The following is a 19,593-nucleotide window of genomic DNA, read 5'->3' as shown; positions in this document are numbered from 1 at the left end:
GGTTATATATGAGTTTGTTCTCATCTTGGAACTTTTAAAGATTTGTAAATGGATTTGGGAGGGAGTTGACAAAAAACTCTCTGGCCATGCTGAATCACTGTGTCATGGACTGGATGTAGGCATGGCCTTCCTGGTGTGATCAGGGCATCTTTTAAGGGCCAGTGTTGGAGACTGGGCTCTGAGGGGCCAGGGGAAAAGAGGCTTGAAGGATGAAGGCCATGCCTACATCTGGTCAATGACACAGTGATTCAACATGGCCAGAGGGCTCTTTTTGTCAATTCCCTTCCAAATCTACTTACAAATCTTTAAAAGTTCCAAGATGAGAACACACTCATATATAACCCAATAGTTAAGAATTTGGAATCTGGAGCCAGATTGTCTTTATTTTAAATTCAATCCCCAGTACTCACTAGCAAATGACCTTGGACATAACTCTCAGAGGTCTAATTTTCTTATTTGTACAATGGGCCTAATAACAGCACCAAGATTTTTCTGCAGATTTAATGAATTCATGGGCTTCCAAGGTGCCACCACTGGTAAACAATCCACTTGCCAATGCAGGAGATGCAAGAGGTGGAAGAGGAAGATCCCCTGGAGTAGGAAATGGCAACCAACTCCAGTATTCTTGCCTGGCACATTCCATGGACAGAGAAGCCTGGTGGTCTTCAGTCAGTCCATGGTGTCGTAAAGAGTCAGACACGACTGTGCACACACACAGTTGAGCAGCCACTGGGTTGTAGTGTTGTGTGGCTCAGAGAGAAGGAGCCAATAAGTTAATATATGTAAAGTACTTAGAATAGACTCTGGTACAGAGTAAGCACTCAGTGAGTATGAGTGGTTCTTGCTTTGTGCCATATACTAACCATACTTTCCCATTTAATCCTGTCATAAATGATATTATATTCTCCTGCTTACAGAGGAGGGAACTAGGGCTAATTGAAGGTGTATAACTGGTCATGGATTAAACAGTTCAGGGATGTGGCCAAGATCCAAGCCTTATCTTTCTGCCCTACTCTACTACTTTGCTTCTCTGAAACTAGTAATCAAAGAAAACCAAGGTTTATTAAACACCTATTAATGTTTCAGGAACCAAGCTTGATGCTTAGAAATATACAGTTTCAATTATCTCCCAACAGTCCTCTAAAGTCTGATACATCATCCTCAACTAGCACATGAAAAAATTGACTCTCAGAGAGGTTAAATCAAGCACTGAATGTCAAGGTGGTAATAAGAGCAATTGGTCTTTAAATCCAGGTCAGTTTGACTTCAGAAGCTCACTTCACTGTGCCTCACTACCTCTTGTAATAATTAAAGTTATTTGTTGAGCTTTCTTTTATACCCTGGGCAAAGTACAACTGTCCTAGCATCCTTTGTGCAGGGCATGTCATCCTCAGGAAACTGAGGCTTGAGGAGCTAAATGTGCAGCTCCTGAGTGGTAGAGGCAGGACTGGAACTCGGATCTGCAGTCTCCACAGTGTTTGTTCTGTCCCAATGACGTCGAGCTGCAGAGGCTGCAGGCCTCCTGCAATGATGAAATTATCGCAGCCTCCTCTCTGGTCACTTGGTGGCTGTGCCTTGGTGGGTCACTGATTTGGATGCTTTTACTGTAATTCAGAATTCTTAATATTGTGACCAAAATTGAAGTTTCCCTGCATGTGATAAAAAAGGATTGGTTCAGCAAATGAAGGATGAAAATAAGATTATAGGCTCTTGTTGGCATATGCAAGGCATGTATTCTTACAAAAGCCCATACATCTGAAAATTGCATCTTTTTAAAGAAACAGTCCTCCAGAACAATTGGGAAAGGACTTTGGGGGCCCAGTTTCAGTAGATGATTAATGACCTATAAAATGCTAACATCAGAAGCTGGTGAGGCTAGTTGAGTCTATCCCACAGATAAAAGATACTGTCAACTCCAAATCCCTGGGTCTTCTTGGAAGGATGGCAAAGCTAACTCACAGCCTGAGGCTAGCTTCTCCCAGATAGGGCTATCAAAGACTTTTGGGAATCCGAACTCCTCCACATAATAGAGTACTTAGAACGCTTTCTTCAAAGAGGCAAGAACAAAACACAAATTGTTAATGAAACCAAAGTAAAATGTGCAGTGAGATAAATCTCCTGGACTTTCCAATTACATGAGCCAATAATGCCTCTAGATAGAGAATAAAAACCCAAGGGTGCAGAAGGGACAGTGGCCGTGGCCGGGGCATTGCATTCCCTGGCAATGCCCTTGCATTATGGAAACCTTGATATTCCGCACACGGGTGCAGTAATATCACAGAAAAGCTGAGGAAAAAGCTCCTGCTATTTCAGCATCACATAACAGGAGTAAACCAAGAAAGCCTTGATGTTTTGCCTTCTTAAGGAGACCTACTGTTTTAATTCATGTTAGCATATTAATTGCCTTTATGCAGCTGGGTGCTGCTAATTACAAATGAATGGTGTTTATTCATTATAGAAGACCCAGCAGGAAATTCTCTCTACTTAGCAACACTATGTTAATTTGAGTTTGGCTTTCAAAGGTCACAAAACTGCTTTGAATTAAAAGGGTTTTTTATTTTGTTTTTTTTTTTTTTCCTTTTTTTAACAGACAGTTGTTTCCCCTTTTCTCCACCTATTGCAAGGAAGTTCTGAGTAGAGAGCTTTTGGTCATACCTCAGTTGCTGCACTTGCTTCTTCAATGATGAATGAGATCAAATTTTCCTAGTGAGCAGGTAATGGTGTTAACAGCTGCTGCCAATGCGCGATGCACAGCCCACCCTCTCTGCCTCTTTCCCTATTTGTTTTTCCTAATATCAGCCCTTCAGCACTGCAGACCCATCCTTCCTCTTCTATCTACAAGTGGAAGCACCCCTCCCTACCAGCCAGAATTTTTGTTTGTGTTCCTTGCCTGCATGCTCCAGCCTGGGTGGTAAGTCTGACTGACTTTCCCTTGACTGACTAGCTGCCTTCAAGTTAGGGATTAAGGAACTAGAAATCCCCAGTTTGTGTTCTCATTCCAATTTTTATCTGAGAACCCTGAATTTGGGGGAGGGGATGAGCAGAGTGCTTTTATATAATCAAAGCATCATTTCTCATTTGGCTGGTGATGCTCGTGTACAGGGTCTCCTGGACAGAGCATGCAAGAGCTAGTAGAAGAGTGGCCCCCTTGAACCTGTCTTGAAGTCTATAATTTAGATATTTCCAAATTATCTTTGTCATGATTAGTCTCAAGTACTGAAGGCTGAACTTGTATGTTTATCCCCCACGTGGAAATCCCATTATCTTTCTACAATCCTGAAAGTTGTACTATTATTATTCCCTTTTTTCAGTTAAGGAAATTGCATCTCAGAGAGGTTGAACGGTTTGCCCAAAGTCACACAACCAGTACAGTGTGAAAGTAGAAACTGAATATATCTGACTCCAGAGCTCTGAATCACTTCTTTCCAGGGACCTACCAAAAACTCAGGGCTTTTTAATGGAGAGGATGGAGAGATGGAGAGAATACAAACTCACACCTGGATAACTTGACAGCAAGGTCTTCCAAGCCTTCTGGGGCATCCGCTGCAAGCTGAAAGATGGCATTACTCTAGACTAAAGCATTTTAGAAGCTCAGTTTTTAAAAATCATTAAAATGTAATCCATCAAACTATTGAGGAGTTGCAGTTGCTGATAGGATGAGATGTAAGCCTGGACTTGCTCATTATCATCTTACCACCACCACCACGAGGGAAGAAACTGTAGACCACATTGAAGAGAGAAGATCTGAGATGAGGGGAGAGAGAGAAACTAAATAATCTCACCATTCAAGCCCCCAGATCTAACCATACCTGTATGTTCACCACTCATTAGAAATTTCTTGAATCAATTGCTGTCCAATTCTTCCATGTCCTAGTACTTATAAAAATCAACTATGAACTGTTAAATTTTCTCCTGAACTTTTGCACTTACATGAGCCAATATATCTTCCTTTTCTTATTAAACTATGAGTTGGATTTTTCTGTCATTTGTATCTGCAAGAATCCTGAGCACCTATTAGCTTTATATTGCTGTTGTTATTTTTCTCTTTATTATTAACATCATTATTCACAGCACATGAATAAATCATTTAATTGTGGATTTAGAAGGCCCTCAAACTTTACCCTATACCAAACACAAAACTTAATTCCAGATGGATCACAGACCTAACCAAACCTAAAAGCTAAAAATGCAAAAACTTCTCATAGGACAATATATTTGAAACTTGATTTAGACAGAGATGCCACAGACAAGACAAAAAAGCAATAACCATAAAATGTTTTAAATGACAGATTAAACTTAATGGAAACTAAAAACTTCTATTCTTCAAAAGGCATCATTAAGAACATGAAAAGGCAAGTCACAGGCTGGGAGAAAATATTCACAGTACATGTATTTGACAAGGAACTTGTATCCAGAATCCATAAACAAGTTATACCACCCATAATAAAAAAAAAATGTTAATGGCAATAGGCTTAACCATATATTCCACAGAAAAGATACTCAAATAGCCAACAAGCTATATGAAAAGATGCTCTAGATGATGAATCTTCTTGGAAATGCAAGTTAAATTTACAATGAAATACTACTCTTCATACCTACTGGGAAGGCTAGAATGGAAGACTGGTAACCTCAAATACTGGTGAGTATAATAAACCACTGGAACTCTCATACATTATTGGCAAAATGTTAGCAACCTCTCTGGAAAACAGTTTAGCAGTTAGTTAAACACACACTTGAAATGATCCAACAATTTCACTCCTAGGTATGAAAGAGAAAAAAAACCTATTCCCACAAAAGGGCTTTCATAAGAATGTTCATAGCTGCTCTGTTAATAACAACCAAAGCCTGGAAATTATCCAAATGTTCATCAAAAACAAATCATAATATATTTTATAGGATAATAATATTCATCCATAAAAAAGAGCAAAGAACTAATACATACAATAACAAACATAGATCTCAAAAACATTACGTTGACTGAAAGAAGCCTAGACACAAAAGACTACATGTTGTCTGATTCCATTATGTGAAGTTCTAATGCAGACAAAATTAAGCTATGGTGGTATACATTCGATCAATGGGTGCTCGGGCAAGAGTATAGGATGACCCTATTAGGATTCCTTTCTTCCTGAAGAAGTGTAACAGATACATGGCATATAACAGCACAATGGCAGAAAACAGCAGAGTAATAGCATAAGCATGGAGACTTGAAACTGGAATGCACAGTTCAAATCCTATCCATGACACACCAGAGGCATGACCTTGGACAAATAACCACCCTCTGAACTTCCATTTCTTCACCTGTATTGACTTTGCTTGCCATATAGGAATGCTCAAAAACTAAATACCATTTTAAAAAATAAGGTAAATTTTAAAAAATAAGATAATTAAATAAAATATGGTGTAATAGGGGGAATAGTGTCTCCTCAAAATTTCATATCCACTCAGACCTTAGAATATGACCTTATTTGGAAACTGGGTCTTTGCAGTATAATTAGGACAAGGGTCAAGATGAGATTATACTGGGTTAGCATGAGCCCTAAATCCAATGAGAATGTCCTTAAAAGAGACAGAAAAGGATACATAGAGACACAAAGAAGTGATGTGATGATGAAGGCAGACATTGGAGTGGTGTGGACACAAGCCAAGAAACACCAAGGACAGCCAGCAGCCTCCACAAACTGGGGGACAGTCGTGGCATAGTTGGTCTCTCAGAACCTCCAGAAGGAATCAACCCTACACACACTTTGATTTCAGACTCTGGCTTCCTAACTGTGAGAGGATAAATTTCTATGGTTTTAAGCCACCTAGTTTGCGGTAATGTTATGGAAGCCATAGGGAAAACATATATATAGTAAGGGCCCAAGCTCAATAAATGGATTTTTAAAAATCAGTAAATTGCTTTCCCTGTTAATAAAGAGCAAGGCCCCTGCCCTTTATTCCTGGGGATCCCAGGTAGCATCTAGCTAGGTGTTTGTATTGGTTTCCTGGGGCTGCTATAACAGAGTACCACAGACCGGGTGGCCTAAACAACAGACGCTTATTTTCTCACTGTTATGGGAACTAGAAGTCCAAGGTCAAGGTATTGGTAGGGTTGATTTCTTCTGTCTCACCTTACTCTGTAGATGGCTGAATTCTCTCTGTGTCTTCGCATCATCCTTTGTATGTGTCCGTGCCCAAATTTCTTCTTCTTATAAAGATATCCACCATATTGGATTAGGGCCCATTTCCTGTGGCCCATTTTAACATATTTTATCTCACTTAAGGCCCTATCTCTAAACACAATCCCACTCTAACATACTGGGGGTTAAGACTTCAACATACAGATTTTGAAGGGACACAATACCACCCATAACAATGTGGATAAATGCTTATTTTACTGAAGCATCAGAGCCTTGACCTTCAACTTACAGAGATAATTCTATTTACTGAACAAGGACTTACTACTGAGGCTTCCTGTAGCAATCGTGGAGGTGCTCTGCTCAGATCTTCCTTCAAGAGGATTTTGTTGACATCCTCCAAACTTAGCACCCGTGTATATACTGCAGCATCCCTGCCAGGCCATGTTCCCTGGGCTGCTCTGTCAGTGGCTGAGCACTGAGGGAATGGGGGAAGGGCAGGGGTACAAGAACCCAGCTGTTGCTATGATTAGGCACCTCTAACAGTCAGCTTTGGCTCTAAATCTCCCCAGCAGCCTGACCAAGGCTCCCTAGGACTACACTATGACCTGAGGTTCGTCCTTTCCTCTCTCCTTTCATAGATGTCAGACCCGCGTCAAACTGAAGTATCTCCCTCTGGACAGCTGCTCCCACCCTTTCTCCTTCACAAGCATTTCCCCAAATAAATCTTGTGTCTCTTATTCCATCTTGCTATCTAGCTCTCAGATGATCCAAACTGACATATATGCCATGACAAGAACTTAGAATGAAACACAAAATTGTCCTACAAACCTGGGATTCACAAAAATCACCCTAAAACACAAAATCATTTGGTGCAAAATTCAAGGGGCTCCCTCCTGGCCAGGTGCCATGGTGTCACTTCACTCTCACAGCCATCCAAATCAGTCAGTTCAGTAGCTCAGTCATGTCCGACTCCTTGCGACCCCATGAACCGCAGCATACCCGGCCTCCCTGTCCATCACCAACTCCCAGAGTTCACCCAAACCCATGTCCATCGAGTTGGTGATGCCATCTAACCATCTCATCCTCTGTCATCCCCTTCTCCTCCTGCCCTCAATCTTTCCCATCATCAGGGTCTTTTCCAATGAGTCAGCTCTTCGCATGAGGTTGCCAAAGTATTGGAGTTTCAGCTTCAGCATCACTCCTTCCAATGAGCACCCAGGACTGATCTCCTTTAGGATGGACTGGTTGGATCTCCTTGCAGTCCAAGGGACTCTCAAGAGTCTTCTCCAACACCACAGTTCAAAAGCATCAATTTTTCGGTGCTCAGCTTTCTTTATAATCCAACTCTCACATCCATACATGACCACCGGAAAAACCATAGCCTTGACTAGACAGACCTTTGTTGGCAAAGTAATGTCTGTGCTTTTTAATATGCTGTCTAGGTTGGTTTGGATATGCCATCCAAATAAGTAGGTACAAACACACTTATCATTTTATGGATCTTAAATCATCACATGGAGGAGATGGAACTCAGACCTAGGTCTCTTTTGTCCCAAAGTCTATGCTCTTCACCACTATATTCTTAGGGATTCCAAATGCAAATGCCTGAGATGTTAGACCGAAGGATGGAAGGAGGAAGGAACTGGGGCAGTGGTGGGCTTGTGGGGAACTGGAGAAGCTATGCATTCACATTTAAACCTCTTAAACTAGACAAAGAAAGCTAATCTGTGGACAGAATTCAACCTGCTGAGGAGTTTGCAACTCTTCCTTTCCTCCTTTATTATTGTCATCATCATTGTTGTGGTCATCACCTTGCCTCTTCCTCTTGGAATCTTTTCTCTGACACCAACATGGTAAACTCCTTCCCATCCTTCAAAGCCCCAGATAAATATTACCTATTCAGAACATTCCCTCACTTCCCTAGGTCCTTCCTCCTCTCTGCTCTCCCAACATTTTCTATGTCCCTCTGTCCCTGCAAAGAGCACATTTGTTTTGCAGAGATGTCTCCCTTGCTGAATAGTCAGTTCCTCAAGGTCAGGTCTTGTTCTCCTTCCTATCTTTCAGATACCTTGGGGGCAGGAAACTTTATTTATTGGGTGCCTTCTCTGCCCCTTGTGGCTCAGACAGTAAAGAATCTCTCTGCAATGCAGAAGACCTGGCTTTGATCCCTGGGTTGGGAAGATCCCCTGGAGAACAAAATAGCTACCCACTCCAGTATTTTGGCCTGGAGAATTCCATGGACAGAGGAGCCTGGCGAGCTACAGTTCGTGGGTTCACAAAGAGTCAGACAGGACTGAGCGACTAGCACTACTCTCCCCCATGCATTGCAATAAGCACTTAATCTTCACAACCACCCTGGGAAAGCATTTCTCTTATCTCATTTTAGAAGTGAGAATTTTGAATTTCAGAAAGGTGAAGTGACGTCCCACAACTAGCAAAAAAACTTTGAGAGAAACAGAATTCAAGCTCAGCCTGCCACCCACAACCCCCAACCAAATCCCTTTGTCTTCTCATACTGCTTCCTGGGCAGCCAGAAGGGCAACTGCCATAGCCAGCGGAGGGTGTAGTAGAAGGGGCCAGGGGACAACCCTTGTCCTCTCTGTATATTGAGGGGGTTGGACCAGCTGATGTTAGCTCTTTTCCAGCACTGACATTTTATTCTAGGAGGTTTGTTATCTCTCCTTTTGACACCGCCTGAACTATTCAAGACAAGTCCCTGCTTTAAAAAATAATGATAAAACTGCCTGTCAGTGGAAATAAGCCTCACACACTATCTCACTAATAGAAGCAGGAGAATTTTTGAGATACCTCGGCGACTTCGTTAGGCATGCAAGATTAAACTCGAATTCATCTCGTCTCAGTCAGACGCGCCCTGAAACTGAATTGCGGGGAATGGAATTTTCAGGTTCTCAGCTGATTCAAGACAAAGGTGAGGGAGACCTGGACAAACATGCAGAAATCTACCCTTGATAGGGGCTTCTAACTGCCAACAGCCTGGGGCCACTCCAACCCATCCATTCAGGGATCTGACATAGGGGGTAGACACTCAGACTCTGAAGTTAGAATTTCAAACTCAGCTCCCCCACTTGCTAGATGAGTATCTTTGAGCGAGTTTCTTTATTTCACTGTTCCTTAGTTTTCTCATCTGTAAAATAGGGTGAATGATAGAACCCATACTATTAGCTGTTGTGAGGAATAAATAACATGTAGTTAGTGCAGCCCCTGGTGTATAAAAAATGCTTAGTAATTGAAATCAGGACTATTATATAGGGCCTTTCCAAAGGTGTCCAGAATATTCCATTGCTCACAGAACACGGCTCATAATCGTACTTGCAAGCCCCTGCATACTCTGACTTCTGATTATTTCTCCAGCCTTGCCTCTTGCTTTAGGCCCCATCGGCTCCCCATCCCTATTCAACTGCCTGAAGTTTCCCAGGTGTCCCCCCTCCTCCCTTTCTTCTGCCCCATCACTGCTGTCACATACAAATTCTCACTCACCCTCCAGAGGTCACCCTCTCCAGAACCCTCTCTTACCTCCCCCATCAGGCAGGGAAGACTGGATTAGAGGCTGCAAGAGGAAGTCTCCACACAGGCGTGAGGCTCGGCCCTGCAGGGGATGACACTCCTGGGAAACTGCCCTTCAATTCCCCCCTGTACACACACAGGAATGTGCCGACTGTCACTTGAGACTCACCCTTGGTGGGCAGGCAGGCAATGTGTCAGCATCTCCCAGACTGTCAGGAGGGAACAGGGTACCCACGGTGATGGCCAGAAGAAGTTCTGAGAATCAGAAGATTCTCCCCTCCCAGGTAGTATTATTGGTAGCTGAGTATCTTCATGGGGATTTGGAATCTATATGTCCTGTGTGGTTTTTCTCTTGTCCAATAAGATCTTGCATCCTTTACCTGTGACATTTGGCATTCTTTCCTCCAAGTACATTACTGTCACCTCCATTACAGCACATGGAGCCTTTCTCTTCTAAGTCCTGTGTCATCCTTGTATTTCCCTTCTTACGGTCCTCCTCAGGTTGCACATGGTTAGTACTAAAGCATATGGATTCAAGAACCAGACTACTTAAGCTCAAGTCCACATTTTGCATTTACTAGTTGTGTGATGCCAACCAACTTACTCAGTCTCTTTGTACTTCAGTTTCCCTGTCTGTGCAATGGATAATGCTAATGTTTTTCTCATACTGTTGTTATGAAGGCTAAATGAATCAGCACTGGTACTGCTCTGGGAATAGTGCCTGGTACACAGAACTTTTCAATAAGCACTAACCATGGTTCAATTCAATTCAGTTCAGTCGCTCAGTTATGTCCGACTCTTTTGGTTAGTATGACTACTAATCTGAATCTCCCTCCCCACTCCTCTGGGTTTTAAAATGCAAGAGAATAGTGGTTACCTGTGTTGTTTATCCTTTGCCCTCAGCACAGGATGTAACCCAAAGCAGGTCCTCTGTAAAAAAGTGTGGGAGGAAGAAAGGGAAGAGATGGAGGAAAGGAGTGAGGAGGGGAGGAGAGAAGAGGAGAGGGGAGAGGAGGAGAGCCTTGAAAGTTGTTTATTTGTAACATATAATGTTGTAAGTAGAAAATTATCTAGAATTAAAGAAAACCACATAAATCCGTATCCACACAAGTGGGACCGAGTCATGCTTTTTTAGTTTGCCAAAATCATCTGTGTGTGTGTTCTAGCATGCTCAGTTGTGTCTGACTTTTTGCAACTCCATGGGCTATAGCCCACCAGGCTCCTCTGTCCATGGAATTTTCCAGGTAAGAATACTGGAGTGGGTTGCCATTTCCTACTCCAGGAGATCTTCCTGACCAGGGATCAAACTCAGGTCTCTTGTGTCTTCTGCATTGGCAGGTGGATGCTTTACTGTTGTGCCACAGTAACTATTCTCAACCATCAAATATTTCATAATTCCTTATGTTGAGTTCACTATTTGCTATTTGGAAAGGTGGACAAGGACGCATTAGCTGTTACTTGAAATGTGCATTGACTAGCACAGAATGACTGCCTACAGTGGACCTGGATCCAGCTGGTCCTTCAGAGGCAGCCAGTTCCCCTCAGCCCAGGGAAAGACAGTTGCCACCTCAATGCTCATCCTGTAGTCCCACATGTAAACCTCAGACTTGCAGACTGAATCCTGATTTTGCCAACAAACCAACAATGAATCTGTTTTCAGTTGCACATTCATATTATCCAAGTTCTCAAGATTAATGTTTAAAATCTAAAACTTAATTGAATAGCTTTTAATACAAATTCATCATCACACAGGTTGGATGCCTCTAACTCCGTGTGACCAGTATTTTCTCTCCTTGTCAACAGCCAAGTAATATTCAAAGGTCATCTGATGATTAGACACTCAGAACTAGAGGAGTTAGACAAATCAAAACTTCAGCAGCATCAGGATAAGATGGACTGATGAATTCATCTCACAGTAACAGAAGACCTTGCCTGACAGCTCTTAAGCTTCAGGCATTCTGGTACCACCTATATGACTTTTCACTATATCTACTGGTACTATTATCTACTACCTTGATAAGGAGCTCCTAGACAAGCCCCTTGTTGGATGGGGCTAGGAGTCCTCAAGAAAACACTCTTTTTATATCAAGAGTCTTTCTCTTTTGCCACCACATAGTTCCTAATAGAGCTAAAGATTATAGGTCTTTCTTAAATGTAAAACTGCTTTTGCAATCTTTTTTTTTTAATCAAACGATAATTGAGAGGAAAATTTAGCAATGGCCACAGGACTGAGAAAGGTCAGTTTTTGTTCCAATCCCAAAAAAGGCCAATGCCAAGCAATGCTCAAATTACCATACAATTGTACTCATTCCACATGCCAACAAGGCAATTCTCAAAATCCTTCAAGCTATACTTCAACAGTATATGAACTGAAAATGTCCAGATGTACAAGCTGGATTTAGAAAAGGCAGAGGAACCAGAGATCAAGTTGCCAATCTATTGGATCATTGAAAAACAAGAGAATTCCAGAAAAACATCCACTTCTGCTTCATTGACTACCCTAAAGCCTTTGACTGTGCGGATCACAACAAACTGTGGAAAATTTTTAGAGATGAGAATACCAGACCACCTTACCTGCCTCCTGAGAAACATGTATGCAGATCAAGCAGAAACATTTACATCCAGACATGGAACAATGGACTGGTTCAAAATTGGGAAAGGAGTACATCAAGACTATGTATATTCACTCTATGTATTTAACTTATACGCAGACTGCATCATGGAAAATGCCAGGCTGGATGACTCACAAACTGGAATCAAGATTTCCAGGAGAAATATCAACAACCTCAGATGTGTGGATGATACCACCCTAATGGCAGAAAGTGAAGAGGAGCTAAAGAGTCTCTTGATGAAAGTCAAAGAGGAGGGTGAAAAAGCTGGCTTAAAACTCAACATTCAAAAAACTGAGATCATGGCATCTGGTCCCATCACTTTATGTCAAATAGATGGGAAAAAATGGAAACAGTGGCAGACTTTATTTTCTTGGGCTCCAAAATCACTGCAGATAGTGACTGCAGTCATGGAATTAAAAGACCTTGCTCCTAGGAAGAATAAATATGACAAACCTAAATAGCATATTGAAAAACAGAGACATCACTTTGCTGTCAAAGATCCATCTAGTCCAAACTATGATTATTTCCAGTAGTCATGTATGGATGTGAGAGTAAAGAAGGCTGAGTGGTGAAGAATTGATGCTTTCTAATTGTGATGCTGGAGAAGACTCTTGAGAGTCCCTTGGACAGCAAGGAAATCAAACCAGCCAATCCTAAAGAAAATAAACCCTGAATATTCATTGAAAGGACTGATGCTGAAGCTGAAGTTTTAATACTTTGGCCATTGGATTGAAGAACTGACTCACTGGGAAAGATCCTGATGCTGGGAAAGATTGACAGCAAGAGGAGAAGGGTGTGACAGAGGATAAAATGGTTGAATGGTATCACCTACTCAATGGACATGAGTTTGAGAAAACTCAGGGAGATAGTGAAGAACAGGGAAGCCTGGTGTGCAGCAGTCCACGGGATCACAAAGAGTTGAACATAACTTAGCAACTAAACAATGAACAACACTTTGAGAGGAGATTTCAGTTGTATGTTGAAATGTAAGAAAGTGCTTCCTTTTCAGAATTATGAAATGTTAAGGACTGGTGGTTTTAATATGCCTGGGTAGTCCCTCTCCGGCAACCTTGCCACCATTAATAAAGAGTTGGACACAACCTGGCAACTGAACGACAACAATGCTCAGATGGCCAGCGCTCCAGAGCAGCCAGAAACAATGGGATTCCCACCCAGTCCATTCCGCTGCTATTGCTTTGCTGACAGCCCCTGATAGAAATTCTGATTTTAACTGACAGCATATAGATAAAACAAAACTTCCTAAGGAACTCACAAACTGTTAGAGTGATCAATCGGAAGATTAAAAAATTGTAGCTCTTTACTTCCCTCTTTGACTAAGGACTCCCACACTTTCTTCCTCACTGGGTTTAGGGAAGTTGTAGTACTACTGAAATTCACATCTATTAAATTTACACCTTGAATATCAGCATGCCCCATGCCAAGGCCCATTCATTTGGAGGAAAAAGAACCACCTCCTCTTCTAACACCTTGTTTAGTACCAGAAAGTTAGTCCTTAATCAAACTGATACATTTATACAACTTTTTAAAGGTCAACTCTCTTTTACATTATCTGAATACACTTATTTTTAAAATAAAGCTTTATATCTCTGTGATTATTTTACAGCATAAAATAAGTGGTAGAACATCTGTATTACTTGCCAAAAGTGGAAAGCAAAATAAATAAAGTAAAAATAAGAAATATCATTAAAATCTAAATCAATACTGTGGTTTGCTAAAGGCAGCAAAACTAAATGAAGGAAATGTATTATATCTTGTTTTTGGTGGTTATATATAACAGTCAAAAGTCATTTAATTGAACACTGAACATTTTAGCATATGCAAATTGTACCATAAAAAAAAAGAAAAATTCAGTTTGCTAAATTTCCTTCTAGCTGGACAGTTCTGGGCTGAGTGTGACAGTAGTTTCTCTTCCTTCTTTTGTCTCCATGGCTGAGCAATCACTTGCTGCCTCTTTTTGACTGACACTTTCTTTATTTGACTTGTTAACACATTAAGTCAAGTTACATTAACATTCTACAGACCTAATACCTATTCGGGCTTTTTAAGGTGATTTTTCACATCACTTCTCTGACCCTCTATGAGGTTGCCAATCTCTCTCACAATGGCCTCCAAAAGGCAACCATACCACAATGATCAAGTTATAAGGACATGCTTCACTAATAGCTTCAATATTAGACTATGATATTATTTCCAGTATATGATTCCCAGGATTAAACAGGACAGTCCAGCATTTTAGCTCATAGTTAGATAAACTTATTAAACTGAACTATATGAAGTTACCAATGTTTGTTTATTTTTTACCAACAAAATGGTAATTATATATAGCTCAGAAAGGAAAATTGGATCATTTCACACTTCCCTCAACATTCCATACAGTTACTATAAAGTAAGATGATTGTTTCTTTTGAAAAATCAGAAAAATTTAATAGACAAGCACAAATCATTAATTAAATAATTAAATGATTAATTTAATTAAATACATTAAAATTAGTTATATAATTGTTTTAAAAATCAAGTATGCAAAATATTTTAACTAATAGTTCGGGTACATACATTTTCAAGGTGACCCAATATTTTCCTGAAGATCATCTCACAACCAGAAGTGAGCCTTTATGTCCTTCATGGGTACATTTCCAATAGCAAGTAGACTGCTAGAAATATAGTAAGTGCTCAAGAAATATCTGCTAAAATAAGCAAATGATCAGGAATTTTGGCAAATAGATCTCTCCATTCCCAAAATATATATCCCTGAATTCTTTTGTTTGTAAAAGAAATTTCCAGATTATTTTGTTGCATTTTTCAAGTTTATATCACACTCAAATCAACTGTCCTGCATCTAACCAAGACACGTGTGTATTAATTACTCAGTCATGTCCAACTCTTTGTGACCCCATGGACTGCAGCCCACCAGGGTCCTCTATCCATGGAATTCTTCAGGCAAGAATTCTGGAGTAGGTTGTCATTCCCTTCTCCAAGGGATCTTCCTGACCTAGGGATCGAACCCAATCCTGCATTGAGGTTAGATTCTTCACTCTCTGAGTCACCAGGGAAGTACCCTAACTAAGATATACAAACGCACAAATCAAAAGGAAAAAAGTGGGGCTATCAATAATCCAAGTTTTTAAAATCTTGCCCTCTATGGGATAGAATAAAACCCAGCTCAGAGGATTTTAGGTTTGACAACAACATTAACTTCCAGAAAAGATGACAGAATGCAGCCAAAGTATATCTTCTGCTATGGAATATGTAATTTGCTGGAGACTATATGACAATCTGCTAAAAGGATGAAGGCCATGGACAAACCTGTTTTCAAACCTCAGCTTTTCCCTTTTTTGGATGTGTGACTTTGAGCAAATTCTTTAACCTCCTTGAGTTCAGTAATTCATCTGTAAAATGGGAATGATAATGAATTATTCACTCATTCATCAAATATGAATTGAGTACCTTCACTATTCCAGGCCTTGGGCAAAGCTCTGGGATACAACAGTGAACAAAACAGATCAAAATTCCTGCTCTCATTCAAGAGAGAATAAGAGGCAATAAATTAAGGAAATACATTGTGGACTATGTTTGAAGACAAGGAGAATTTCAGGAGGTTGAGATTCTGAATGAACAGGTGGGGCAAGAACCAAACAACTTTGAGTTACTATTGGCAATGGAATGAATTACATGCACCAATGGACAGCTTAGAGCAATCACTTAAATAGATTTAAGAGAGTGTGAACACTAGCTAGATGCCTGGATGCCTGGATAGATCAATATGATGGGTAGACCAGTAGAGTGACAGATGGATGAATTAGAGAGTTGGGCAGACAGACAGACCTAAACGGATTGTCACAAATGGCACCTTGGATGCTCTGACAATAGCATCTGCTGCTGGAATAATTGACTGTTGATCTTGCACATCTGGCTCATGCTGGTCCACAGGCATCCTTGCCAAATCATCTCCATCCCTAGGGGTGATTGGAAGAGGCTGCTCCTCTCTCCAGAGTGTAACCACATAAAACCCACACTGGGCTTTCATAACTTCCCACTGCACCAGAATGAGTATAGATTAGGTACCAAAAGTTATTGCAGAAGTGTTGTTGGTCTCCTGAGTATGCTAAGAGCTCTGTGTCCTAGTGAATAAAGGTCTCTGTCTTTGATGTTTGCAACAGAATGATATCACATCTAGGATTTACTTTGGAAAACTTCAACCAGGAAAATATAAAAGGAATTTGGGGATTTAGATGACACAAGCTGGGCAACCTGCTTAGAGTTGTCGGGACTGGGTGTTGGGTGCATGGGAGTTCCATATTAAGTAAGCTAGAAAGTTTTCATTGAAAAGCAAAAGGTTAAAATAAAATCTTTCTGTTTATTTGCAGAAGGGAAAAAATGCACACACACATATATGCAGTTGGTGTATTTTTCCAGCTTTGAGGATTAATTCTGTTTGGCAGACAAAAAGCTATTCTGTTAAATGATTTATGGTATTCAAAGAGCAATTTGGTTTCATTTAATTGCTACCTTAAATTAACTGCTGCCTGAGCCTAGAGAGATGTTTGTTAGGGCCAGACTGAAGGAAGAGGTGGCAGTGGGCTTCAAGCAGTACTGGGTGGTTTCAAATGTGACCCACTTAAGAAAGTCACCTATCCTCAGGAATGATGCAGAATTCCCAAGTGGAAAGCAAAACTCTCCAAAAACCAGTGATGCCAGTGGCTTGTTTTCACTGCTGTCAACAATCTGGTACCATTTAAGTGAGAAGATGGTTTGAATTCTTTCCCAATTGTTCCTAAACAGCACATTTTAGCTATGAAGGAGTTTTAAATAATTTAGCCAGAACTTATATGCCTTCAACATTCACTCACTACATGTTTATTCAGTATCTACTCAATGGCAAGCACTGTGCCAGCCATAAGAGGTAATATGGTGGTGGGTGACCCAGAGATGGTCACTGTCCTTATGAGACTTGTAGCCCAGCTGAGAACTCAGAAATCCTCAACAACAAAGTTCATAATATAGTAATAAGTACTGTCCAGTATGATACAGCATAATAAGTGCTATGAGGGAGAAATGCAAAACTCACAGAGGGTATCTTAATCCTTTTTGGGCCACAGATGGGTGACTTATCAATAGAAATTTATGTCTCATAGTTCTAGAGACTGAATATCCAAGACCAGGGTGCCACCAAGGTTGAGGGAGGGCTATCTTCTAGGTCATATTCACACACACTGGAAGATACTAGGGAGCTGTGTGGAATCTCTTTTCAGTTCAGTTCAGTTCAGTCACTCAGTTGTGTCCGACTCTTTGTGACCCCATGGGCTGCAGCATGCCAGGCTTCCCTGTCCATCACCAACTCACGGAGTTTACTCAAACTCGTGTCCATTGAGTCGGTGATGCCATCCAACGGTCTCATCCTCTGTTGTCCCCTTCTCTCCCTGCCTTCAATCTTTCCCAGCACCAGGGTCTTTTCCAGTGAGTCAGTTCTTTGCATCAGGTGGGCAAATTATTGGAGCTTCAGCTTCAGCGGAAGCTGAACAGAACCCAGACTAATATCTTCCAATGAATATTCAGGAATGATTTCCTTTAGGATGAACTGGTTAGATCTTCTTGCTGTCCAAGGAATTCTCAAGAGTCTTCTCCAACCCCATAGTTCAAAATCATCAGTTTTTTTGGCACTCAGCATTCTTTACAGTCCAACTCTCACATCCATACATGACTACTGGAAAAACCATAGCCTTGACGAGACGGACCTTTGTTGCCAAAGTAATGTCTCTGCTTTTTAATATGCCATCTAGGTTGGTCATAACTTTTCTTCCAAGGAGCAAGTGTCTTTTAAATTCATGGCTGTAGTCACCATCTGCAGTGATTTTGGAGCCCGAAAAAATAAAGTCTGTGACTGTTTCCACTGTTTTCCCATCTATTTGCCATGAAGTGATGGGACCAGATGCCATGATCTTTGCTTTCTGAATGCTGAGTTTTAAGTCAACTTTTTCACTCTCCTCTTTCACTTTCATCAAGAGGCTCTTTAGTTCTTCTTCACTTTCTTTCATAAGCGTGGTGTCATCTGCATATCTGAGGTTATTGATATTTCTCCCAGCAATCTTGATTCCAGCTTGTGCTTCATCCAGTCCAGCATTTCTCATGATGTACTCTGCATATAAGTTAAATAAGCAGGGTGACAATATACAGCCTTGATGTACTCCTTTCCCGATTTGGAGCCAGTCTATTGTTCCATGTCCATTTCTAACTGTTGCTTTTGACCTGCATACAGAGTCAAGAAGTCTCTTTTATAAGAGCAGTAATCTCATTTAAGAATGCTCCAACCTCATGACTTAATCACCTCCCGAACGCACCACCTCCTAACACCATCTCATTGGAGATTTGGGATTCATCATGTCAATTATTCAGACCATAGAGGGGGGCTTTAGCAGAGAGACTCCACATAGTTTAGGAACCAGGAAAGTCTCCTTGAAGAAATCTCAGTGATTAGTAGGGGCCAGAGGCAGAGAAATCTGTATGTGCAGAGAGTTCCTGATGTGAAAGTTGCAGCCTAGAAACTGAAAGTCTGATGTAACTGGAACTTCATACTTGAAGGAGAGATCAGTGTGAGATGAAGCAGGGGTAGATCACACAAGAAGCTTTTAGCCATTTCAAGTACTTGGGTCTGAAGTAAGGAAGGAAGGAAACTGCAGCCCAAAGAGGTTAAAGTGATTTCCCCAACTCACTCATCCATGGTGAGACTAGAATTCAAAAATAATAAAAGTTAACTTTGAGAGTTGGACCATAAAGAAGGCTGAGCACGGAAGAATTGATGTTTCACACTGTGCTGCTGGAGAAGACTCTTGAGAGTCCCTTAGACAGCGAGGAGATGCAACCAATCAATCCTAAAGGGAAATAAACTCTGACTATTCATTGGGAGGACTGATGCTGAAGCTGAAGCTCCAATACTTTGGCCACCTGATGTGAGGAGCTGACTCACTGGAAAAGACCCCAATGCTGGGAAAGATTGAGGGCAGCAGGAGAAGGGGGCAACAGAGGATGAGGTGGTTGGATGCCATCACCAACTCAAGAGGCATCAGTTTGAGCAAACTCCAAGAGATAGTATAAAACAGGGAAGCCTGGTGTGTGGCAGTTCGGAGGTTGCAAAGAGTTGGACACAACTGAACAACAACAACAATCACTGATAAAACCCAGTAAGAATGTACTTGACACTGGTCTAAATGTTCCACAAATAGTAATTCATTTAATCCTGCCAAAAATTCTCTGGAGTATTATCATACCCTTTCTACAATGAAGAAATTGAAGTACAAAAAGGTTAAATAATTTGTCCA

The sequence above is a fragment of the Muntiacus reevesi genome, chromosome 2 (assembly GCF_963930625.1).
Source record: "Muntiacus reevesi chromosome 2, mMunRee1.1, whole genome shotgun sequence".
Classification (NCBI taxonomy): Eukaryota; Metazoa; Chordata; class Mammalia; order Artiodactyla; family Cervidae; genus Muntiacus; species Muntiacus reevesi.
The sequence above is the reverse complement of the archived record's forward strand: the minus strand, read 5'-3'. Positions refer to the sequence as shown.